The sequence below is a fragment of the Diceros bicornis genome, chromosome X, assembly GCF_020826845.1.
Source record: "Diceros bicornis minor isolate mBicDic1 chromosome X, mDicBic1.mat.cur, whole genome shotgun sequence".
In the NCBI taxonomy this organism is placed as follows: Eukaryota; Metazoa; Chordata; class Mammalia; order Perissodactyla; family Rhinocerotidae; genus Diceros; species Diceros bicornis.
Window position 1 is genome coordinate 115,730,934 of NC_080781.1, and position 27,689 is coordinate 115,758,622.

General features: G+C 38.4%; 1 long non-coding RNA gene across 5 annotated transcripts in view; it reads left to right on the forward strand.

The window, feature by feature from the left end:
* Positions 1-27,689, forward strand: part of LOC131401411 (uncharacterized) — a 209,347-nt gene that overhangs the window by 17,639 nt on the left and 164,019 nt on the right. For 3 of the 5 annotated variants that reach the window (XR_009217670.1, XR_009217671.1, XR_009217672.1), the window contains one exon: positions 2,364-2,527. The exons of 1 other annotated variant lie outside the window; for it this stretch is intronic. This is a non-coding gene — a long non-coding RNA (uncharacterized LOC131401411). Of the gene's footprint in view, positions 1-1,915; positions 2,065-2,363; positions 2,528-27,689 lie in introns of those variants that run through there. One more of the 5 variants, XR_009217674.1, reaches the window with a different exon arrangement.

Below are 27,689 nucleotides of genomic sequence, written 5' to 3' on the forward strand. Positions count from 1 at the left end.
GAAAAATGAAATGTCTTGCCAAGGTAACCAAGTTAGATGGTATTCTAGTGAATAAATAGTTGCCACATATACCATATATGTAGATTTTCAAGTTTTAAAAATTATAGTATAACAAGTATTTAGGTTAAAAAATATTTTATGTAGTATAATAATTTTTTCTTTGGAAATTAATAGGATACTTTTAGTGCCTCAATACATTTTTTTAAACTTATTATTTGAACTATAGTCATGTGAAAATGCTATCTTTGAGAATTTATTGTACTACAATTGATAATGAGCCCAGGACATGAAATGGCAAGGTTTAAGGAAATGGAAATGAGTTTAGAATATTCAAAAAACATTTTTACACAACTCCTAGACTATGGAATAACATGTTAAATGGATTTACAAATTGCATAAAGCTCAGAATTAATAAAAAAATATAAAATTCATTGAAAAATTTTGTTCAGTACTTTCTATGTGCTAGTTTTGTATTGAATAAGCACAAAGCATAATTCCTTGGTTTAGTTTATCATGCAATTTCAAGTCAAATTTTACAGTAAATTCCTAAGGCTTGTGTAATAGTCAAGACTCATTCTCAACTCTTATCATGGTATCTTTCATAGAACTGTGGAGTGAGATTTCCAAAGTGTCGGTTTGATCATATCACTCCATTAATCTAAATCTGTGACAAGCTCCTCGTTACACATAGGAAAAATGCAGACTAACCAAAACAACCCTTTATGAACAGGTCACTATTAACCTATCCAGGCTCATCTAAACACTCATTTTATCTGCTCTGAGAACTTCCACCCTCAGCCATAGGAGTGGTTCAAAGTTTGTACAGTGCCATCCCATCCTCAAGGTCCCATCACTGGCTTATGCTATGATGATTAGAATATCTGCCATGGTAATTTTGAATTTGGAGTCAGATACTATAATTAAGGAGTTAATGGCTGATAATCATAAATATCATAATAATACTGAGATTTATTGAGTGCTTCATATTTGTAAACTACTGTACAGAGCACTTTTTTTTTTTTGTGAGGAAGATCAGCCCTCAGCTAACATCCATGCTAATCCTCCTCTTTTTGCTGAGGAAGACCGGCTCTGAGCTAACATCTATTGCCAATCTTCCTCCTATTTTTTTTCCCCAAAGTCCCAGTAGGTAGTTGTATGTCATAGTTGCACATCCTTCTAGTTGCTGTATGTGGGACGCGGCCTCATCATGGCCGGAGAAGCGATGTGTCGGTGCATGCCCAGGATCCGAACCCGGGCCACCAGTAGCAGAGCATGTGCACTTAACCACTAAGCCACGGGGCCCGCCCAGAACACTTTGTTTTACTTTTCCCATTTAGTCCTCGAAACAACTCTATGATATAAGTACCAATTATTCTTATCTTACAGATGAGGAAACTGAGTCCAGTGACATTAAATAACTATTCATGTTCACTCTACTATTTTGTCATCACAAGGTCATCTGCCTTTGAATAGGGGTCACATCTTAAAACAGAAAAATACATTTCTAATGATCAAACTTTAGGTGTGGATGCAATTGCAGATCATAATAGTGACATACTGCTACTTTTCAGTTCATATCTAAAAATTGATTTCCAAGTCCACATATGATTAAAGTCAGTTTTTATTATTATTCAACAATGTAGGTAAGCCCTGACATCTTGCTTGATTTTTGCTTTCTACCTTCTTACCCAAAACAAACCTAAACATGATAATCATGCTGATATCTAATACCAAGAGCAGACAATCAGCAACACAACCAATTAAATGACATTTATTGTGCAAACTGTTCTTTCCAAAAGGATTATGTAAAGCAACATTTTTTAAATTAATATTGTGTGAGTTGGATTTACTTAAATTATACTCATAATTAATTTTTATGTTCTATGGTATGACATTTTGTTTTCAGAATTAGAATACAATTTATAATGTTGTGGATATGGACAATAAAAGTTTAACCTGTTGACCTTAAACAAATAGACAGCCAGTTATTTCTCTGCAAAAATGGGCTTATTCTGGATCAACAAAGAATTGCAGTTCGAGATCTGTACCCATGGTGAGCCACTTGTAAGTTCTTAACAGCAAAGGTAGGAGAAACTCTTATAGAGGGGAAAAGGAAGTTGGAAGGGCTATTGTAAACAGTCCATTGGAGGAATTGAAAATAGGAAGTATAGTGGCTTTTCATTGGTTGAGTTGTGACAGTCTCTCATTGGCTGAGCTCCTGCCAGGCAAGAAGAGGAAGTTTTTCTTCTTTCTGTTGGGCTCTGCCATAGTCATAGGGCATGAGAGCTCCCCCTTCTGACCTCCTAACTCTATTTTAAATGAGGTTTCTGTTTATTAATTTTCATATTTCTTTCTTTTGACAGATCTTTCTCTGAAAGCATTGCTAATCAAGAGTCAGGTTTTTCCAGTTCCATCAGTCTTTTGTCCCTTGATGCCAGGAAGGACTTTTCCTGCGTGTTGCGTCCCACGTTGGAGGGAAAGTCACAGACTGGAAACCTATTGAGGTCACATTTGATTACAAAGAGAGGTAGGAGGGAGAACTCTCAGGCATTTTTTATTCTAAAGTCCAAATGATATCAAGATAGGCATTGGAGATCATCCGAAGCACTCCGTCATCATCAAAGTTTTGACAGACAAACTTCCAATGGGCTTGGTCCAGAAATCTTGGGAAAGCTGTCTCATCAGATGTGATCTGTTTCAACTTCTGGAAAATCTTTACTTTTAGGTCATCAGATGATGTGCAGGTCCAATCAGGGTTTGATGCTTTCTTTAGGTGTGTCACATGAATCCAAGAGTTTATTCCCTGGATTTTTGTAATACAAAGGTTAGTTAGCAGTACCTGCTAGGGCCTTTCCAGTGAGGTTAAAGAGAGTCCTTCTGGAGGTATCTTTTCCAATGAACTAAATATCCAGATTGCAAGGCGTGATGCTTAAAGTCTCTGTCTCCCTGGAATGCACTATGAAAAGATTGCTCTACCAAAACATGGCTATTTTTAACAGAAGTGATTAAGCCTTTGCAATATTTGAGTAAATCTCTTTTTATCATGTGTAGGTCAAAAGAGACAGGAGCCAAGTGCATTGGGCATTCTGTGACTATCTTAAAGGATGAGAGGTTATGAGTTCCAAAAAGGGTAGATCTGAGATTTAGAAGGACCAATGGCAGTGCTTTTGGCCAAGGTATTCAGAGAGTCTCTACAAATTTTGCCATTTGAGTCTTAATAATGCTATTAGCGCATGTGACTAAACCAGGGGATTGAGGGTGGTAAGTGAAGTGAAAGTGTTATAAAACTGGCCAAACAGCACAGACTTGTCAAAGTGCTTGTCCAATAAAATGGGTTCTTCGATCACTATGAAGTTCGAGAGGAGTTCCCCAGGTAGGGACAATCTTTTTCAAAAGGACTTTAGCCACAGAAGAAGCAGTAGCCTGTCTGCAAGGGACGGCTTCAGTCCAGTGAGAAAACATACAGACCACAACTAAAACATATTTAATATCCATGAGACAAGGGAAGTTGTATGAAATCTATTTGCCAAACTTTGAATGGTCCATTAGGCAGTTTAAAATGTCTGGGAGCAGTACAAATAGGCTTCCCTAAATTGTATTTTGGACAAGTGGGACAAGCGAGGTAGGCACTTTTTGCAGCCTTTTTAATGATTCCTCATCAATATTGATTCATGAATGCTATCATTTTATCAGTAAACCAATGGTTAAATGCATGTATAGTGGTGAGGAGTGGAAATTTTAGAGTCTCCAATAGAACTGAGTTATTATTTGGTCTTAACCAGAGCTTTCTCTTTTTATCCAACCAACAATTGATGAATTTTCACTCTTATTTTTCCTTTTCTGAGGCCAATTGTTGCAATTCTACTGTATAAAGTACAAAGATGGTTAAAGGGGATCCCACAAGAATTTCCTCAGTGGTCTTAACCAAAAGGGCAATGGCAGTAATTGCTCAAAGGCAAGGGGGTTATCCTCATGCCACAGGGTCCAGTTGCTGGCTATAATGCCCTATGAGTCGATGGTGGTCCCCATGTTTTTGGGTGAATACCCCAAGGGCATTACCTTTCTTTTCAAAAAAGAAAAAGGGAATCTGATAATTGGGTGTCCAAGGGCACGTGGGTTCCTCAAAATCTCCTTTAAGGCCTTAAGTGTATGTTGTCTGGTTCTTCCTATAAAATTGGATTGGAGTTATCGTTCTTTAGTAAAACATACAGAGGTTTGGACATAAGAGAGAAATTTGGAATCCAATTTTGTCAATAACCAACTAGCCCAAGAAAACCTCACAGTTGGTACTTAGTTTTGGGAAACTTAGGAGACCGTGAAGACCATCTGGATCCAAGTGTAGCCCTTGTTCTGATATAAGATCCCCTAAATACAAAACCTGGATTTGGGCGAACTGTAGTTTCTCTTTGGCAAACTTCTGTTCCTTTAAGGCTAAAAGCCTTAGTAAGTGGATGGTGTCTTCCTGTGAGGAGACTTAGGAGGGAGAGCAAAGAAGCAAATCATCCACATATTGCAGGAAATTAAAACCTCTAGGGAACTGTATATCACCCAGGTCAGCTTTCAGGATTTGTGAAAAATAAGAAGGACTCTCAGTAAAACCCTGGGGCACTACTGTCCAGGTGAATTGTTTTCCTTCCCAAGTGAAAGCAATAAAATATTGGCTAGCTTCATCAACTGAAATACTAAAGAATACACTGCATAAATCAATTACAGTAAAGAATTTAGCTCCAGTGGAAATGGACGTTAGTAGCATATGAGGGTTAGGAACAACAGGATGTCGAGGGATAACACTGTTGTTTATTGCTCAGAGGTCCTGGACAAACCTCCACCCTCAGCCCTTGGGTTTTCTCACAGGTAAAATAAGAATATTCCAGGGACTAGTACAAGGGATAATGAGGCCTTGAGCCTTGTAATCTTCTATTATGGGCTTTATATCTTGAAAGGCTTCTTTACTTACAGGGTATTGATTAATTCTGGGGAGAGGTTTTGAGGGATCTATTTGAATCTTGATGGGAGGTGCACTATGAATTTTACCAGTATTTGTTGAAAATTTTGCCCATAAAAAGGGTGGCAGCTGATTCAATAGGGACAAGTGATCAGTGTTTCCAGAATCAGCTCTAGTACCATCAGACACAAAGCAAATAAAAGATGTCAAAGGGTCATTTAATTCACCTGGTTGACTACTTTGATGACCACTGTCAAATTCTAGAATTATTCCCCTTTCGGGGGAAAGAATTTCCAGCATGATACTTTTCCAAGAAGTCTCAGCCTAATAAATTAACAGGGACAGAGGGACTAAGGAGAAAAGGGTGTCTGTCGCTCAAAGGACCTAAACAAAAGGGAATAGGTTCAGATACAGGAACTCATTGAAGTTTATTAGAAATTCCCACTACTTGAACTGCTTTAACACTCCTAGACAGGAAAAGCTTTATAGTAGTGGGGTTAAGCACCATTGATCTTGTATCAATTAGGACAGAAAGAGATTCATCTCCAATCTGGAGAAATGTTTCTCCAAGCCAATTAAGACGGAGGATTGGGAAGAGCCCTTGTATTTCCTGGGAGCCCCGTCAGTGAGGAGTTGGAGGACATTGGAAAGGCTGGTTAGAGGACTGAAGGCGGCTGATGTGCTTAAATTTGTAGCAATCTCTTTTCCAGTGTCCTGGCTCTTTGCAGTAATAGCAGAAACTAGGAAGTTTTGGTTTCATTTAGGAGTCTTCATTTGCCAGAGTTGAAGATTTAAGTATTTTACCAGTCTTTCTTTTAGGTGACTCATCTAGAGTGCAAGAGAGCTGGTTTGCCAGATGAACAAAATCTGGAGTGGACATAGTTTCCCATTCTATCATGCTCCTTTTTACTAGAAGGAAAAGGCTCTGGTTCAGCCCATTCATAAACATATAGTTAAAAGCTACTTGGGTGGAATAAATATCTGGAGAAAGACCAGAATTTCCTTTAAAAACAATCCGAAGTCAATTGTAATAGTCAGGAACAGGTTCATCGGGTTTTTGTGCACAAGCCTGGATTTTGTTCCAATCAACAGGGTTTGAGAAAGCCCTAGGAATTGCCTGATAAAGTCACTTAGCTGTTGCCGGGGCCTGATCATACAACAGGTCAGCAGATTGGACTCCCAGCTGTAATTCTAGAGACCTTTCAGGACTTTCCAATTTGCAGTTTTCATCCATTGCTGGGCCTGGCTTTCACCTACAAGCATACGAACTAGCTGATATAGTCAGAGAAACCAGGCTGATAAGTTTGAATGACTGTATTAAATTCTTCAGCAAATCTGTGAGGATCTTCAGTTACTTTGGGAAAATCTTTGACTAAGGCTTGCAGTTCAGATTTAGTCCAAGGAATATAAGAAATTAAGGGTTTAGCCGTTGGATCATCAGAAGGCTTAATTTTAAAGGGACAGGTTTTGATAAATTCAGAGGAAGAGGGAGTGGGGAGAGGTTCAGGAAAAAGGGCAAGTTCAGTGAAATAGTTAGTATGGGGGAACTGAAGGTATAGAGGAGGTGTAGATAGCATAGAAAGGAAGGAGGAAGATGGCACTGGAGGCAGAGCCTGAGACAAAGAAGCCAGGGAAGAGGAATAAGAGGCTTCAGAAGACATTTTATCTTTCTTTAATCATTTGTTTGCCTCAGTTAATCTTAAAATTTTATTTTGCAAAGGGGGAATTTTAGACTCCTGATAACATTTGAAAGCCTCAAAATGCCAATTGAAATAGGCATTCCATGCAATTTTGGAAATTTCACAGCTATGGTTGTCTAATTCAGCTTTAAGAAAAGTAAGTTTGGGGAGTTCAGAAGTTCCCCATAATGGCCATTGGTGTTCTAAATTATCTTTGGTTAAGTCAGTGCATTTATTTAGAAATGTGCATGAGGAAGGACCCTGGTTTTTTTTTTTTTTGTATTAACATTGGTTTATAACATTATATAAATTTCAGGTGTATATCATTCTATTTCCATTTCTGTGTAGATTACTTCATGTTCACCACCCAAAGACCAATTATCATCCATCACAATACACATGTACCTAATCACCCCTTTTGCCCTCCTCCCTTCCCCCTTCCCCCTTCCCCTCTGGTAACCACCAATCCACTCTCTGTCTCTATGTAACTATTCGTTGTTGTTTTTATCTTCAACTTATGATTGAAATCATATTCTTTCCTCCTTTGACTTACTTCACTTAGCATAATACCCTCAAGGTCCATCCACGTTGTCCAAATGGCCAGATTTCATCATTTCTTATGTTTGAATAGTATTCCAGTGTGTATATTTACCAAATCTTCTTTACCCATTTGTCCCTTGTTGGGCACTTAGGTTGCTTCCAAGTCTTGGCTATTGTAAATAATGCTGCAATGAATACAGGGATGTGTGTATCTTTATGCATTGGTGTTTTCATGTTCTTTGGATAAATACCCAGCAGTGGAATATCTGGATCATATGGTAGCTCTATTCTTAATTTTTTGAGGAATCTCCATACTGTTTTCCATAGTGGCTGCACCAGTTTGCACTCCCACCAGCTGTGTATGAGAGTTCCCCTCTCTCCACATCCTCTCCAACACTTGTTTCCTGTCTTGTTAATTATGGCCATTCTGATGGGTGTGAGGTGATATCTCATTGTAGTTTTGATTTGCATTTCCCTGATAGTTAATGATGTTGAACATCTTTTCATGTGTCTGTTGGCCATCTGTATATCTTCTTTTGAGAAATGGCTGTTCAGGTCTCTTGCCCATTTTTTAATAGGCTTGTTAGTTTTTTTCTTGTTGAGATGCATGAGTTCTTTATATATTTTGGAGATTAACCCCTTATCAGGTATATGGTTTGCAAATATCTTCTCCCAATTGTTAGGTTGTCTTTTCATTTTGTTGATGGTTTCCTTTGCTGTGCACAAGTTTTTAGTTTGACATAGTCCTATTTGTTTATTTTTTCTATTGTTTCCCTTGCCTGGTCAGACATGGTACTTGAAAATATGCTGCTAAGACCAATGTCAAAGAGCATACTGCCAATGTTTTCTTCTAGAAGTTTCATGGTTTCAAGTCTTACATTCAAGTCTTTAATCCATTTTGACTTAATTTTTGTGTATGGTGTAAGGTAAGGGTCTACTTTCATTCTTTTGCATGTGGCTGTCAAGTTTTCCGAACACCATTTATTGAAGAGACCTTCTCCATTGTATGTTCTTGGCTCCTTTGTCAAAAATTAGCTGTCCTTAGGAAGGACTCTGTTCTTTAAACATAAAATCGACCCAGGGTCCCTCAAAATATTTAGATAATTGGGATCCCATTTCACAGAGCTTTCTCTCAGAGTAAAATAATAATTTTCAAACAACCTAAACAGCTCAAACAGCTTAAACAGCTTGCAACTCAAACAGCTTGAACAGTTCAAACAGCCTATAGGCTTAATACCAGTACAATTCTAAAGGAACATCCTAATCCAAAAGGAGTCAGGCCATAAGCTGAACAGCACAGTTCCAACGGAACAGCCTAATCCCAAAGGAGTTAGGTTGAAGGCTGAAAACACAGTTTCACTAGAACAGCCTAATACCAAAGGAATTAAGTCAAAGCCTAAACAGCATAGTTCTAATAGAACAACCCAGTTCCAAAGAAATCACACCAAAGGCTGAACAACATAGTTCCAGTGGAACAGCCTGATTCAGAAATACCAAGTGAGTTCTCACAGACAAAACAAGGCCTTAATCAGAAAAGGACAAAGCCTTAACATAGATCCCAAATAGACCCTGGAGAGCTTCAAAACACAAAGAGAGCATAAGCTTGGATCCAAAAGAAAGACTTACCCTCAATCCCAGGGTTGGTGAGAAAACCAGTGAGATTAGTGGGCTCTTGGGTGCCAACACCTCTTTGCCCACCAGCCTCAGAGTTGTTGGGGATCTTTTCTGGATCCCTGTACAGGCCACCAAATGTTGACCTTAAGCAGGTAGCCAATTATTTCTCCAGCAAAAAGAGGTTTATTCAGGGTCAACAAAGAATTACAATTTGGGCTCTGCGAACCACATGCAAGTTCTGAGCAACAAAGGGAGGAGAAACTCTTTTGTAAAAGGGAAGAGGAAGTTAGGAGGGCTATTGTAAACAAAAGTCCATTGGAGGACTTGAGAGTTCAAAGTATAGTGGCTTTTCATTGGCTGAGTTGTGACAGTCTCTCATTGGCTGAGCTCTTGCTAGGCAAGAACAGGAAGTCTTTCTTCTTCCTATTGGGCTCTGCCATCATCATAGGGCATAAGGGCTCTCCCTTCTGGACTCTTGACTCCACTTTAAATGAGGTTTCTGTTTATTAATTTTCACAAACCTGAGACAACTAAACTTGAAAAACTGTAGCCCAGCAACCAATTATGTCTTACAGCATAGAATACCTGTGCCTGTATTAGAGTCCTCAGGAAAACAGAAACCACACCAAGGATTTCAGCAGTTATAATTTAATATAGAGAATTGATTGCACAGGTATTGGAGGACTGAATAGGCAAAAAAATAACACTGAAGTGACACAGATATGATACCTACAGGAAGCAGCTACCATTCCTAAGAAACAAGGAAAGATTCTAGGTTATTAGAATCTAGAAGCTTGGAGGAAGGAGTTTTGGAGCTGTGATGAGTAGATTCTACTTAGCTAGAGCTGATGTCTGTGAGGGGAAATAATGAGAGGATCTGGGAGTGCCAAAAAGTAGTTTGATGCTGGAAGAAATAGCTGTTGTCATGGTGAGGGGCTATTCCCAGGGTATGAAACAGCAAGGAAGACAATAATGTACAAGTTCCCTTTACCCTTCTCATGCTTTCCAGTCTCTCTTTAGTGGTCTGTCATCCCCCAACTCCATTCTTTGAATCTAACAATAAATCAGCTGGAAAACGACAAATATAGGTAACAGAGTCATAGCTCTTGCATCATAAAACTGAATATAGTAAGGTGAATATAGGGTTGAAAGGCAACAGGAGTTGTTGGCACAATACTTATGAGTAATCATTCATTTATTTTTTATTTATTTTTTTAAAGATTTTATTTATTTATTTTTTCCCCCCAAAGCCCCAGTAGATAGTTGTATGTCACAGTTGCACATCCTTCTAGTTGCTGTATGTGGGACGCGGCCTCAGCATGGCCAGAGAAGCGGTGCGTTGGTGCGCGCCCGGGATCTGAACCCGGGCCACCAGCAGCGGAGCGCGCACACTTAACCGCTAAGCCATGGGGCCGGCCCATGAGTAATCATTCATTTAGACCTCTTCAAAAATTATAATTATGAACAATCTCTATTTTCATTTATTGAAGAATATATTTATGAAAATTTCAAAGTATTGCCAAATGGCAAGGGAAAAAAGGAGACAAAGAGATCAGATTTCAGGTCTATAGTAATTAATATTAGCCTAATGATAGAAAAAATGAACAATGGAACAGAATACAGAGTTCAGAAACAGACACTTGTGTGTGTATATATATAAATAACATGCATATATATACACTATATAGACATACATATATACTATGACAAAGGTGACAGTTTTGTGTAATGGGAGAAAAGATGGTCTTTTCAATAAATGGTCTGTTCTATTAGAAATCCATAAAAAAATAAAGATCTGGATCCCACCTCATACCATATTCTAATATCAAGTCCATATGAATTGCAAATCTAAATGAGAAAGTTAATAATTCATCAAAATCGAAAAGATGAAAAGTGCCAAGTTCTGATAATCATGTAGAACAACTGAAACCCTGATAAACTGCAGGTAGTGGGAGTGAACATTGGTACAACCAATTTAGAAATCTGTTTGATGCGACCTACTAAAGTAGAACATACATAAGTCTCATTTCTCAACAATTCCACTTCAGGTATATACCGAGAAGAGATATGTGTATTTGTCCACCAAAAGTCATGTACTGGGATGTTTATACTAGCATTATTCATTATTCATAAGAACCCCAAACTGGAAACTACCTAAATGCTCATAAGTGGTAGAATGGATAAATTGTGGTATTTTTACACAATGGAATACTATACCGCAATGGAAATGAACAATGTACAAGTAAACTAAATAATATGGATGGATGTCTCAAATTCATAAGGTTGTTGAAAAGAATCCAGTCAAAAAGAGTTCATGCTGTATGATTCATTCTATATGAAGTACCAAAATAGGCAAAACTAACCTATTTTATTAAAAATCAAATTAATAATTATGACTGGAGATGTCAAGATGGCAGCCTAGGCAGACTCTGAACTCACTGCCTCCCATGGACACAGCTGATTTACAACTACTGTTGGAAAAATTACCTCTGAAAGAGAATTTAAAACTGGCTAATAGGAACCCCTGCAACAAAAGACAGTCTTAATTAAGGTGGAAGAGGCAGAAATTCCCTTCTGGAGAGAAAAAATGACACCTCCACAAGCCACAATGCTTCATGGCCCCCTGGGAGCAACCCAAAAGTACACAGCCTTCCCTGGAGGAGTGGGGGACCTGAGCAGGGGAGCGTTCTTGCTATAGGCATTTTTTGGACCCAGCACAAACAAGATGAGTGGCATAATATCTTGCCTTGCTGGCTACTAACAGCAATGGGGAATACCCCCAGAAAAGCGGGGTCACAAAGAAATTAAAGTGAGCTCTTAAAGGGCCCATGCACAAATTCACCCATTTTGGAAAGCAACCTAAAAGCACCAGAAAAAAGGGTGCACAGGCCTTTGATGAAAAGAGACTCACCTGATAGGCTCTGGGTACATCTCAGTGAGAGGTCAGACCTCTTGAAGGACTGGAACATTGGTGGTGGGCATTGTTGTGACCTGGTGTGGGTGTGCTAACACAGATACTGGCAGACACCATTGGAGTTCTCCCTGTGGCCTGCTAGCCTGGGGTCTGCCCCACCTGCTAGAGCACTGATTTAATCCAGCTCAGCCAAGGAAAGCAGTCCACCCTAGGGACTGGCCCCATCCAACAACAAGCCCTCAGGCAACATTTGGGCCTGCTAAGCAAGGTGCCTGGTTTCTCTGCAGCCTGGTGAGTGGGTCCACCTCTGTGGGGCAAGGCATGCATGGGGAGCGGGTGGAGAGTGTGGGGCATTGGTTGAGTGTGTGGGGCTCCTGCCTTGGAGCAACTAGGTCCACTTCAAAGGGTTGGGACAGGACTGTGTTGACTGTGTGTGTGGCCCTGTGGGCAGCAGGGCTTGTCAGCTGCAGAGGACTTGTGCTTCTCAAACAGCCACATAGGGGATCAGCTCCACTTTCCAAAGCCTGAAACAATTGGGTGCTCCTAAGACAGAGGCCAGCACCACCAGACTGTAATCGTCAGAGAGCTGACAAGAGCCTTCTAGGCCAGAGGCTTATAGCAATTGTAAGCCCCTGAGCCTAACAACCAGCCACATTGGGGGCTTACTCACTTAATAGAAAAAATGCAAGGGAATGTGTTATTAGACCTTGTAGCCACTATGCTGGGGCTCCTCACACCCAATAAAGAGACTAAAGGGCCCACAGCAACTACAGGCAGCTGAGGATTACAACGAGCCATCCAGGGGGACAGCTCAGCCTCCCTGGACACCTACGGCAAGAGCAACCCTTCCACAACAGAAGGACACATGTACCCCACACAGGGGTCCTTCCTGGAACATTTGGAACTGGCGGTGAGAGGGAAATACACTGCTGGGTCTCATAAAGCATCACTTATATAAGGTCACCTCTCCAAGATCAGGAGATGTAGCTGAGCCACATAATACATAGACACAAGCACAGGGAAAGACACAAAATGAGGAGACAAAGGAATACATTCCAAGTAAGGGAACAGGACAAAACCCAAGAAAAGGAACTAAATGAAACAGAAATGAACAATCTACCCAACAGAGAGTTCAAACAAAGAGTCATGAGGATGCTCACTGATCTTGGGAGAAGAATGGATGAACTCAGTGAGTACATCAACCAGGAAATGGAAAATATAAAAAAGAACCAATTTGAATTGAAAAATACAGTACTGGAAATGAAAAAATTTACTAGAGGACTTAAAAGCAGAGTAGAGGATACAGAAAAACGGATCTGTGAGCTGGACAAAAGACTAGAAGAAATCACCCAAGCTGAACTGATAAAAGAAAATAGAATTAAAAAGAGTGAGGACAGTCTAAGGGACCTCTGGGACAATATCAAGCACACTATCATCCATGTTATAGGTGTCCCAGGAAGAAAAGAGAGAGAAAAAGGGGCAGAGAATCTATTTGAAGAAATAATAGCTGAAAACTTCACTAATCAAAGGAAGGAAACAGATATCCAGGTACAGGAAGCACAGAGAGCCCCAAACAAGGTAAACCCAAAGAGGCCCACAGCAAGACACATCATCATTAAAGTGTCCAGAATTAAAGATAAAGAGAGAATCCTAAAAGCAACAAGATAAAGACAAGTTATATACAAAGGAAACCCCATAAGGCTATCAGCTGACTTCTCAGCAGAAACCACACAGGATAGAAGAGAGTACCAGGATATATTTAAAGTTCTAAAAGAAAAAAACCTACATCCAAGAACACTCTACCTGGCAAGGTTATGATTCAGAATAAAAGGAGAGATAAAGAGTTTCCCAGACAAGCAAAAATTAAAGGAGTTTGTCAACAAGAAACCAGTCCTACAAGAAATGCGAAAGGGACTTATTTAAGGGGAAAAGAGAAGACCACAAATACGAAAAATTATCTATATCCATGGTAAGAGGGTAATGGATACAAAGGCACAAAAAAGAGGTTAGATATGTATCAAAAACATAAAATGTGAAAGTAGGGGAGTAAAAGAGTAGAGCTTCCAGACAGAGGTCAAAGTAAAGAGGCCATCAACTTAATATAGATTGCTATATACATAGGTTACTATATATGAACCCCATGGTAATCACAAACCAGAAACTTATAATACATAAACAAAAAAACTAAGAGAGAAGAGAAGTCAAGATGGCAGTGTAAGCAGACTCTGAACTCACCTCCTCCCGTGGACACAGCCAATTTACAACTGCTCATGAAAAAATTACCCTTGAGAGAGAACTGAAAACTGGATAAGAGGAACTCCTGCAACAAAGGACAATCCTAATTGAGTTGGAAGAGGCAGAAATTCCCTTCTGGAGAGGAAAAACGCCACCTTCACAAGCCGCAGTGCCTCACGGCTGCCTGGGAGCAGCCCAAAGGTATGCAGCCCTCCCTGGAGGAGCGGGGCCCTGAGCCGGGGAGCGCCCCCACTGTGGGCATTTTGTGGACCCAGCACAATCGAGACGAGTGGCATAATATCTGACTTTGCCTGCTACTGAAACATTGGGGAGTAGCCCCAGAAAAGCTGGCTCACAAAGAAAATGAAACCAGCTCTTAAAAGGCCCATGTGCAAACTTAGCCGTTTCAGAAAGCAACCTAAAATCACCAGAAAGAGTGGTGCACAGTGCTTTGGTGAAAAGAGACTCACCTGATAGGCTCTGAGTGCGTGGCAGTGAGAGTAGAGACTTCTCCAGGGACTGGGACATTGACGGCAGCCATTGCTGTGGCCTGGTGTGGGCGTGCTGACTCAAGTCACCATTGGAGTTCTCCCTGGGGCCTGCTAGCCCAGGGTCTGCCCCACCCACTAGAGCACCGATTTAATTCAGCTCAGCCAGGGCAGGCAGCCCACCCTAGGGACTGGACCTACCCACCAACAAGCCCTCAGGTAACTTGTGGGCCTGCATAGATTGGTGACTGGATTCTCTGCAGCTTGGAGACTGAGCACACTTCAGTGGGGCAGGGCATGCACAAGGAGTGGATGGAGAGTGTGGGGTGGTGGTGGAGTGTGTGGGGCTCCCGCCGTGGAGAGACTGGGTCCACTTCAGGAGGTCAGGGCGTGCACATGGGGTAGGACTGTGTTGACTGTGTGTGTGGACCTGTGGACGGCAGGGCTTGTCAGCAGCAGAAGACTTGTGCTTCTCAAAGACCCATATAGGGGGTTTGCCTCACCTTCGAAAGCCTGAAACAATTGGGTGCGCCCATGCCTGAGGCCAGCCCCACCCAGCTGCAATCCTCAGAGAGCTGACAAGAGACCTAAAGGCTGGAGGCTTATAGCAATTATGAGCCCCTGAGCCTAACAAACTGCCATGCTGGAGGCTTACTCACTTAAAAGAAATACTGCAACACAAATATGGTATTAGAACCTGCAGCCAAATGTGCTGGGGCTCCCCACACCCGATAAAGAGACTGAAGGGCCCACAACAACTACAAGTGGCTGAGCATTACAACAGCTGGCCAGGAGCATAACTCAGCCTCCCTGGGTGCCGACATTGAGAGCAAACACACCACAACAAAAGGACACATGTAGCCCATGGGGGTCACTCCTGGAACATTGAGAACTGAGGGAAGCACACTGCAGAGCTCCTAAGGCATCACTTATATAAGGTCACCTATCCAAGAGCAGGAGACGTAGCTGACCTACGTAATACATAGACACAAGCGTAGGGAGAGAGGCAAAATGAGTAGGCAAAGGAATAGATTCCAAGTAAGGGAACAGGACAAAACCCCAGAAAAGGAACTATGTGAAACAGAAATGAGCAGCCTACCTGACAGAGAGCTCAAACAAAGAGTGTTAAGGATGCTCACTGATCTTGGGAGAAGAATGGATGAACTCAGTGAGAATGTTAACAAAGAAATGGAAGATATAAAAAAGAACCAATCATAAATGAAGAATATAATACTGGCAATGAAACATTTACTAGAGGGACTCAAAGGCAGAGTAGAGGATACAGAAGAACAGATCTGTGAGCTGGACGAAAGATTAGAATAAATCACCCAAGCTGAACAGGTAAAAGAAAAAACAATTAAAAAGAGTGAGGACAGTCTAAGGGACCTCTGGGACAACATCAAAGCGCACTAACATCCGTGTTATAGGTGTCCCAGAAGGAGAAGAGTGAGACAAAGGGGCAGAGAATCTATTTCAAGAAATAATAGATGAAAACTTCCCTAACCTAAGGAAGGAAACAGACATCCAGGTACAGGAAGCACAGAGAGCACCAAACAAGATAAACACAAAGAGGCCCAAACCAAGACACATCATAATCAAAATGTCCAGAATTAAAGATAAGGAAAGAATCTTAAAAGCTGCAAGAGAAAGATAAGATACATACAAAGGAAACCCCATAAGGCTATCAGCTGACTTCTCAGCAGAAATCTTACAGGCTAGAAGAGAGTGGCACGATATATTTAAAGTGCTAAAAGGAAAAAACTTACAGCCAAAAATACTCTACCTGGCAGGGTTATCATTCAGAATGGAAGGAGAGATCAAAAGTTTCCCAGACAAGCAAAAATTAAAGGAGTTTGTCACCAAGAAACCATTACTACAAGAAATGCTGAAGGGACTTATTTAAGGGGAAAAGAGAAGACCACGATTAGGAAAAATTATCTATTTCCATGATAAGAGGATAATGGATAGAAATGCACAAAAAAGAGGTTAGATATGACATCAAAAACCCAAAATGAAGGAGGAAGGGAGTTAAAGAGTAGAGCTATCAGACAGAAGCCAAACTAAATAGACCATCAATTCTGTATAGAAGAAGAAAGGAACAGAGAAGGACTACTAAAACACAGAGAAAAAAAAAGGTAAAGAATGGCCGTAAGTACATACTTATCAATAGCTACTTTAAACGTCAATGGACTAAATGCTCCAATTAAAAGGCATAGGGTGGCTTATTGGATAAAAAAACAAAACCCATATATATGCTGCATACAAGAGACACACTTCAGACCTAAAGACACTCACAAACTGAAAGTGAAGGGATGGAAAAAGATATCCCACTCAAATGGCAATGAAAAGAAAGCTGGGCAGCAATACTCATATCAGACAAAATAGACTTTAAAACAAAAACTGAAAAAATAGTCAAAGAAGAGCATTACATAATGATCAAGGCAACAATCCAACAATAGCATATAACACTTGTAAATATCTACGCACCCAATGTAAGAGCACCGAAATATATCAAGCATTTATTAACAGACATAAAAAGAGAAATAGACAGTAACATAATAATAGTAGGGGACTTGAACACTCCACTTAGACCAACGGATAGATCAAACAAACAGAAGATCAATAAGGAGACATTGGCCTTAAATGACACACTAGAACAGATGAACCTAGTAGATATATACAGAACATTCCATCCGACAACCACAGAATACAAGTTCTTTTCAAATGCACATGGAAAGTTCTCCAGAATTGATCACATATTAGGCCACAAAACAAGTCTCCATAAATTTAAGAAGATTGAAATAATACCAAGCATCATTTCTGACCACAATGGTATGAAACTAGAAATCAACTATAGGAAGAAAATCAGAAAAGCCACAAAAACGTGAAGATTAAAGAAAATGCTACTGAACAATGATTGGGTCAATGAATAAATCAAAGGAGAAATAAAAAAATACCTGGAGACAAATGAAAATGAAAATATGACATGTGAGAATTTATGGGATACAGCAAAAGCAGTTCTAAGAGGGAAGTTTATAGCAATACAGGCCTATCTCAACAAACAAGAAAAATCTCAAATAAACAATCTAACAAGGCACCTAAAGAAACGGGAAAAAGAACACACAAAGCCCCAAATCAGTAGAAGAAGGGAAATAATAAAAATCAGAGCAGAAATAAATGAAATAGAGACTAAAAAACAATAGAAAAAATTAATAAAACCAAGAGCTGGTTCTTTGAAAAGATAAACAAAATTGACAAACCATTAGCTAGACTCACCAAGAAAATAAGAGAGAAAGCTCAACTAAGTAAAATCAGAAATGAAAGAGGAGGAATTACAACAGACATCTCAGAAATACAAAAGATTATAAGAGAATACTATGAAAAGCTATATGCCAACCAATTCCACAATCTGGAAGAAATGGATAAATTCTTAGACTCAGACAACCTTCCAAAACTGGATCAAGAAGAAATAGAGAATTTGAATAGACCAATCACCAGTAAGGAGATCGAAACAGTAATCAAAAACTTCCCCAAAAGTAAAAGTCCAGGACCAGACGGCTTCCCTGGTGAATTCTACCAAACATTCAAAGAAGATTTAATACCTATCATTCTCAAACTCTTCCAAAAAATTGAGGAAGGGGGGAAGCTCCTTAACTCTTTCTACAAAACCGACATTACCCTGATACCAAAACCAGACAAGGACAACACAAAAAAAAGAAAATTACAGGCCAATATCACTGATGAACATTGATGTAAAAATCCTCAACAAAATACTAGCAAATCGCATACAACAATACGTTAAAAAGATTGTACACTGTGATCAAGTGGGATTTATTCCAGGTATGCAGGTATGGTTCAACATTCACAAATCAATCAACGTAATACACCACATTAATAAAATGAAGAATAAAAATCACATGATCATCTCAATAGATGCAGAGAAAGCATTTGACAAGATACAGCATCCATTTATGATAAAAACTCTGAATAAAATGGGTATAGAAGGAAAGTACCTCAACATAATAAAGGCCATATATGACAAACCCACAGCTAATATCATCCTCAATGGTGAAAAACTGAAAGCTATCCCTCTAAGAACAGGAACCAGACATGGATGCCCACTGTCCCCACTCCTATTTAACATAGTACTGGAAGTCTTAGCCAGAGCAATCAGGCAAGAAAAAGAAATAAAAGGGATCCAAATTGGAAAGGAAGAAGTGAAACGGCTACTATTTTCAGATGGCATGATTTTATATATAGAAAACCCTAAAGAATCCACTAAAAAACTTTTAGAAGTAATAAATGAATACGGTAAAGTTGCAGGATACAAAATCAACATACAAAAATCAGTTGCACTTCTAAACACTAACAACGAAGTAGCAGAAAGAGAAATTAAGAATACAATCCCATTTACAATTGAAACAAAAAGAATAAAATACCTAGGAACAAACTTAACCAAAGAGGTGAAAGATCTGTACACCAAAAAATATAAAACATGCTGAAAGAAATTGAAGAAGACACAAAGAAATGGAAAAATAGTCCGTGCTCTTGGATTGGAAGAATTAACATAGTTAAGATGTCCATACTTCCTAAAGCAATCTATAGATTCAGTGTAATCCCTATCAAAGTTCCAACAACATTTTTCACAGAAATAGAACAAAGAATCCTAAAATTTATATGGAACAACAAAAGACCCCGAATAGCTAGAGGAATCCTGAGAAAAAAGAACAAAGCTGGAGTTATCACACTCCCTGATTTCAAAATATACTACAAGGCTATAGTAACCAAAACAGCATGGTACTGGCCCAAAAACAGACACACAGATCAATGGAATAGAATCGAGAGCCCAGAAATAAACCCACACGTCTGTGGACAGCTAATCTTTGACAAAGGAGCCAAGAACATACAATGAAGTAAGGAAAGTCTCTTCAACAAATGCTCTTGGGAAAACTGGATAGCCACATTCAAAAAAATGAAATTAGACCCTTACCTTACACCATACACAAAAATTAACTCCAAATGGATTAAAGACTTGAACGTAAGACCTGAAACTATGAAACTTCTAGAAGAAAACATAGGCAATACGTTCTTTGACATCTGCCTTAGCAACATATTTTCAAGCACCATGCCTGACTGGGCAAGAGAAACAATAGAATAAATAAACAAATGGGACTACATAAAACTAAAAAGCTTCTGCACAGCAAAGGAAACCATCTACAAAAGGAAAAGACAACCTAACAATTGGGAGAAGATATTTGCAATCCATACATCTGATAAGAAGTTAATCTCCAAAATATATAAAGAACTCATGCATCTCAACAACAAAAAAACTAACAACCCAATTAAAAAATGGGCAAAAGACCTGAACAGGTATTTCTCCAAAGAAGATATACAGATGTCCAACAGGCACATGAAAAGATGTTCAACATCCATTAACTATCAGGGAAATGCAAATCAAAACTACAATGAGATATCACCTCACACCCATCAGAATGGCCATAATTAACAAGACAGGAAACAAGTGTTGGAGAGGATGTGGAGAGAGGGGAACTCTCATACACTGCTGGTGGGAGTGCAAACGGGTGTAGCCACTATGGAAAACAGTATGGAGATTCCTCAAAAAATTAAGGATAGAATTACCATACGATCCAGCTATTCCACTGCTGGGTATTTATCCAAAGAACTTGAAAACACCAACGCGTAAACATACATGCACCCCTGTGTTCATTGCAGCATTATTCACAATAGCCCAGACTTCAAAGCAACCTAACTGCCCATCAAGGGACGAATGGTTAAAGAAGATGTGGTGTATATACACAATGGAATATTAGCCATAAGAAATCCAGCCATTTGTGACAACATGGATGGACATTGAGGGTGTTTTGCTAAGCGAAACAAGTCAGTGGGAGAAGGTCAAATATCATATGATCTCACTCATAAGTTGAAGCTAAAAACAACAACAAAGAAACACATAGAGACAGAGAGTGGATTGGTGGTTACCAGGGGGGAAGGTGGCTGGGAGGAGGTTACCAGAGGGGAAGGTGAGGGGGAGGAGGGCGAAAGGGATGATTAGGCACTTGTCTGTTGTGATGGGTTGCAATTAGTCTTTGGATGGTGAACATGATGTAATCTATGCAGAAATAGAAATATAATGATGTACACCTGAAATTTATACAATGTTATAAACCAATGTTACTGCTATGAGAAAAAGGTTAGTGATTACTCTTGGGGGTTGGTGACTAGAAGGGGATATGATGGTCACTTTGTGGCGCTAGTAAGTTTTGTTTCTTAATCTGAGTTCTACTTATGTAATTGTGTTCAGTTGGTGAAAATTAAGCAAGAGGTATGCTTATTACATGTGGATATGGATATGGACATATATATATGCATGAAGTATATATTATACTTTGATAAAATGAGCAAGAATAACGATAAAGTGGCTCATTATCTCCACATGTTTATGCATTTTAAAGAAATAGATTTTATAACACATTACGGAACTTTAAATATTTTTTTGAAGAGTATATCTTGATAAATGCATTTCCTGAGCATAAGAGACTTCAGCTGTTTCTTCAATAGTGAATGCTTTGCTAATCATTGTCTTTTTTGTTGTGGAAACTATAGTTATATAATACAGCAGTGATTGAAGTACTTGCTCAAGCGTAGGTCTTTGTCTATCTCATCCACTAATTTCTACCTCTAACTAATGCTATTCTGCCATTAACCGCTGTAGACATTCTACGTAACATAATATCATAGCTCTGGAAGTCAACTCTTTAAGTAAGTATCATTTTCGTCAAATAGAAGAAGTGACCTGAATAGTTAAAAAATAGTAAAGGTATTGTGCAACAAAATGTGTTTGACCTTGTTTCATAATGTTTCCATGACTAGGAAGCTAGACTCATAAATGCTGTTTATTTACCACCAAAGAACCTGGCTATGTTTTTCCTTCAGTTCACTTTGCACAGACTTCTTTATGATATAATTGCATGCACCATTTTCAATTGATATGACGGGTTTAACAGAAAACATAGATATATAAAATATTTTGATACTTATATTTTCAGCTGTTTAAAAATCTGAAATCATACTTAAACACAAGTGGTAATAATATTGTAGTGATATTGCTCAGCATGCGAACATAACACATCCCTCATGTATATCCATTGTCATTGCTAATTCAAAACGTTGATCATATGTGTCGTGGATATAGGCATTTTTGAATTCCAAATAAGATTTTTATTTCCATCAATACAGGATGGATGTGCAGAGAAACCCCTGCTACTATAGAATACTTTAAAATTTTCTTTCTCTCTGTAAGTACGTGTGTTTGTGTACAGTTTCTTTTTGTTTAAAAGCTTGGCTAAGTTTCTATTCAAGTTAAGAAGGCTACAAATGGCAAGATAGTTCTATTATATAGAGACAATGAAACTCTGGAGCAGGTGTTAGCCCTGAGGGTGTATGAAGATTACCATTTGCCTAGAGACTGGGTTATAATGGAATAGGTTTGAGAGGAGATAGGTGGGAGGTCAGATGAGAAACCCCTGTATAATGCCTAGATTCGCAAATTGTGACACTGTCAGTGGATGAATTTGAAAAAAAAAATCTCCCCACAGACGAAAACAGTAGTTGCCAGAGCCAGTTTCAGTCTTCGTTCTTTTAACTAGTGAAGTTGACAATTTTCCTAAATATTTGAAACAAAAACATCAAGACAGTAAGCAATTAAGTAAGGCATACTGCAGAAAACCACGACTTTAAGATTACATGGACTCTAATGTATTCTTTTTAAAAAAATTAGGATTTTTCCCTGACATTAAAATAATAGTACATGCAGTGACTAATTAAAGATATGCATGTGAAATAATGGTCTTCATAACTTTTATGCTTGGTGTAAAATGTGTTTTAGGATAGTGAACCTGCACCAAAGTAAACAGGATCCTATAAGCAATGTAATACTGCTTGTCACGTGACATAATAACAGACGTCTTAATTTATTTTTGCTGTAGATTTTCCTGTCAAGGATCATAATTGCCACTGTGTGACTGACATTTCTCAAATTCTGACTGAAAGTAAATCTAAATATATGAAAGCAACCTATAGTAAATCATTAAAGATCCAATGTACCACATGTTTTTTGAGAGTATACTTTTTGGAAACAGTAATCTATAAAAAGTATACACAATTTTACATATCTATATATATCTCACATCTATTGCAGCTTGAGTGAGACAAAAAGAATATATGGGAATGATTCTTAAAGTGTTGAGGTGAAAGAGTTGGTCTACTACCCTAAATCCATCAATAGAGAGAATTGCATTGCTATTCTAAAAGGTAATAATGCAATTTTTGATTCCTATAATTGAAATTTTTAGTATGCATATGTGCAAAGTGAAAGACATCTTAAGATTCTGGAAGGGATGATATCAGTGTGAAATAAATTTATTCAGACTAATGCTCCCAGATACAATGTAGGGCACAAATCTTCACCGAAATGACACCAAGTGTAATTAACCATACTTTAGGGAGATATTATCATTTTAGCTAATGAAGTAAAATGCCAACAAAGACAAAGAAAATAGAACTTATTCAGAAAGATTTTGTGGGTGCCTGGAGAGAATGTTTCAAAAATGAAATGTTGTAGCGAGTCTGGTTTAAAACAGATTATGTAGGGCTGGCCTGGTGGTGTAGTGGTTAAGTTGGTTCACTCTGCTTCAGTGACTCGAGGTTCACAGGTTTGGATCCTGGGTGCAGACCTGCACACCACTTATCAAACCATGCTGTGACAGGTGTCCCAGATATAAAGTAGAGGAAGATAGGCACAGATGTTAGCCCAGAGTCAATCTTTCTCAGCAAAAGGAGGAGGATTAGCAATGGATGTTAGCTCAGGGTTAATCTTCCTCACCAAAAAAAAATAAATAAAATAAAATAAACAAACAAACAAACAAAAATAAAACAGATTATGCATGTCCATCCAGCAATTTTTCAATTGAAAGTAGCTAGTAATCACTTTTGAGGAAAAACCATCCATGCAAAAACTACCAGTTTTCTCTCACCAAAAGTCATATTAAGGAATATATATTCACTGTTGTGCATAACAAAGCACTTGGATGTAGGATAGTCTACATAATTTATTAGTCTGGGATAAACCATGTGGCTTTAATGATTTTAGATCCAATAATAAATTTGATATTTTAATTTGATCACTGAATAAAGAACCAAGGATCCTTTGAAACCATATCTGTAATACAGTTACTATTTAATGACACAATTTTCTTTTGACTGAAGTTGTTTAACATAAATAAATGTGGCTGGTTAAAATAGTACAAACATAAAATTTTTGCAAGAGGCTTTGAAAATGTCTCTGAATCTGTATTGGAGATTTTAAACTCTGGACCACATTCATCTCCTTTAAACTTAACCTGAGCATGCTGCTTTGAAGAAGAAATTATTTCTATCACACTTAGATGTGATTACAAAGTCAGCATCAATAATCTTTAAGAAATTCTGGAAAATGGAAATAGAAATCAGACAGCTCAAATCCACTAATTTCCTAAAATGGGAAAAAATAGATATTGACATTTTTTTTTATTGATGTTTTAAAAGTTTTTAACATTGTGAAATTTTGGGTTGTACATTTTTGTTTGTCCATCACCATATATATGACTCCCTTTACCCCTTGTGCCCACCCCCCACTCCCGTTGCCCCTGGTAACCACAGTACAGTTTTCTCTGTCCATGTGTTGGTTTATATTCCACATATGAGTGAGATCATACAGTGTTTGTCTATCTCTTTCTGGCTTATTTCACTTAACATAATACGCTCCAGGCCCATCCATGTTGTTGCAAATGGGGCGATTTTGTCTTTTTTATGGCTGAGTAGTATTCCATTGTACATATATACCACATTTTCTTAATCCAATCGTCAGTTGAGGGACACTTAGGTTGCTTCCACTTCTTGGCTATGGTGAATAATGCTGCAATGAACATAGGGGTGCATAAGCCTCTTTGGATTGTTGATTTCAGGTTCGTTGGATAGATTCCCAGTAGTGGGATGGCTGGATCATAGGGCATCTCTATTTTTAATTCTTTGAGAAATCTCCATACCATTTTCCATAGAGGCTGTACCAGTCTGCCTTCCCACCAGCTGTGTATGAGGGTTCCTGTTTCTCCACATCCTCTCCAACACTTGTTGTTTTTTGTCTTGGTGATTATAGCCATTCTAACGGGCATGAGGTCGTATCTTAGTATTGTTTTGATTTGCATTTCCCTGATGATTAGTGATGTTGAACATCTTTTCCTGTGCCTATGGCCATCTGTATATCTTCTTTGGAGCAGTGTCTGTTCATTTCCTCTGCCCATTTTTTGACTGGGTTGTTCGTTTTTTTGTTGTTCAGTTGTGTGAGTTCTTTATATATTATGGAGATCAACCCCTTGTCAGATGTATGTTTTGCAAATATTCTCTCCCAGCTGGTGGGTTGTCTGTTCATCTTGATTCTGGTTTCGTTTGTCTTATAGAAGCTCTTTAATCTGATAAAGTCCCACTTGTTTATTTTTTCTTTAGTTTCCCTAGTCTGGGTAGGCATGTTGTCCAAAAAGATTCCTTTATGACCCATGTCAAATAGTGTGTTGCCTATATTTTCTTCTATGAGTTTTATAGTTTCAGGACTCACCTTCAGGTCTTTGATCCATTTTGAGTTAATTTTTGTGAATGGCAATAGCAGATGGTCCACTTTCATTCTTTTGCATGTGGCTGTCCAGTTTTCCCAACACCATTTATTGAAGAGACTTTCCTTTCTCCATTGTATGTTCTTAGCACCTTTGTTGAAACTTAGCTGTCCGTATAAGTGTGGTTTTATTTCTGGGCTTTCAATTCTGTTCCATTGATCTGTGTGTCTGTTTTTGTACCAGTACCATGCTGTTTTGATTACTATTGCTTTGTAGTATGTTTTCAAGTCAGGGATTGTGATGCCTCCTGCTTTGTTCTTTTTTCTAAGGATTGCTTTAGCTATTCGGGGTCTTTTGTTGCCCCATATAAATTTTAGTATTCTTTTTTCCATTTCTGTGAAGAATGTCATTGGGATTCTGATTGGGATTGCATTGAATCTGTAGATTGCTTTAGATAATATAGACATTTTAACTATATTTATTCTTCCAATCCACGTGCATGGGATATCTTTCCATTTCTTTATGTCATCATCAATTTCTTTCAACAATGTCATGCAGTTCTCATTGTATACGTCATTCACCTCCTTGGTAAGATTTATTCCTAAGTATTTTATTGTTTTTGATGCAATTGTAAGTGGTATTATCTTTTTGAGCTCTCTTTCTGTTGGTTCATTATTAGCATGCAGAAATGCAACTGATTTTTGTAGATTGATTTTGTACCCTGCAACTTTGCTGTTGTTGTTGATTATTTTTAATAGTTTTCCAATGGATTCTTTAGGGTTTTCTATATATAAAATCATGTCATAATAAATAGTGAGAGTTTCACTTCTTCGTTACCTATTTGGATTCCTTTTATTCATTTTTCTTTCCTAATTGCTCTGGCCAAAAGTTCCAGTACTATGTTGAACAGGAGCAGTGAGAGTGGGTAGCCCTGCCTCGTTCCTGTTCTCAGAGGAATGGCTTTCAGTCTTTCCCCATTGAGTATGATGTTGGCTGTGGGTTTGTCATAAATAGTCTTTATTATGTTGAGGTACTTTCCTTCTATTCCCATTTTATTGAGAGTTTTTATCATAAATGGATGTTGTATCTTGCCAAATGCCTTCTCTGCATCTATTGAGATGACCATGTGGTTTTTATTCTTTGTTTTGTTGATGTGATGTATCACATTGATTGATTTGCAGATGTTGAACCATCCCTGCATCCCTGGTATAAATCCCACTTGATCATGGTGTATGATCTTTTTAATGTATTGCTGTATTCGGTTCGCCAATATTTTGTTGAGGATTTTTGCGGCTATACTCATCAGCAATATTGGCCTGTAATTTTCCTTCTTTTTATTGTCTTTGTCTGGCTTTGGTATCAGGGTGACGTTGGCCTCGTAGAATGATTTAGGAAGTGTTCCATCTTCCTCTATTTTTTGGAATAGTTTGAGAAGGATGGGTATTAAATCTTTATTGAATGTTTGGTAAAATTCACCAGAGAAGCCATGTGGTCCTGGACTTTTATTTTTTGGGAGGTTTTTGATTACTATTTCAATCTCTTTACTTGTGATTGGTCTATTCAGATTCTTCATTTCTTCTTGGTTTGGTTTTGGGAGGTTATATAAGTCTAAGAATTTATCCATTTCTTCTAGATTCTCCAATTTGTTGGCATATAATTTCTCATAGTATTCTCTTATAATCCTCTGTATTTCCGTGGTATCCACTGTAATTTCTCCTCTTTCATTTCTAATTTTATTTACTTGAGCCTTTTCTCTTTTTTTCTTAGTAAGCCTCGCTAAGGGTTTGTTGATTTTGTTTATCTTCTCAAAGAACCAACTCTTTGTTTCATTAATCCTTTCTACTGTTTTTTTGGTCTCAATTTCATTTATTTCTGCTCTGATTTTTGTTATTTCTCTCCTTCTGCTGACTTTGGGCTTTGTTTGTTCTTCTTTTTCTAGTTCTGTCAGGTGTAATTTAAGATTGCTTATTTGGCCTTTTTCTTGTTTGTTAAGGTGGGTTTGTATTGTTATGAGTTTCCCTCTCAGGACTGCTTTTGCTGAATCCCATATGGTTTGGTATGGCATATTTTCATTTTCATTTGTTTCCAGATAGTTTTTGATTTCTCCTTTAATTTCATCAATGATCCATTGGTTGTTCAGTAACATGTTGTTTAATCTCCACACTTTTGTCACTTTCCCAGTTTTTTTCCTGGTTCATTTCCAGTTTCATAGCATTATGGTCTGAAAAGATGCTTGTTATGATTTCAATCTTCTTAAATTTATTGAGGCTTGCTTTGTTTCACAACATATGATCTATCCTTGAGAATGTTCCTTGCGCAATTGAGAAGAATGTGTAGTCAGCTGTTTTTGGATGGAGTGCTCTGTATATGTCTACTAGGTCCATGTCGTCCAGTTTTTCATTTAAGTCTAATATTTCTTTTTTCACTTTTTGTCTGGATGATCTATCCATTGATGTAAGTGGGGTATTAAGATCCGCTACTATTATTGTGTTGTTGTTAATGTCTCCTTTTAGGTTTGCTAATAGTTGCTTTATGTACATTGGTGCTCCAAAAATCCTATGTTGGGTGCATATATATTTATAAGTGATATGTCTTCTTGGTGGAGTGTCC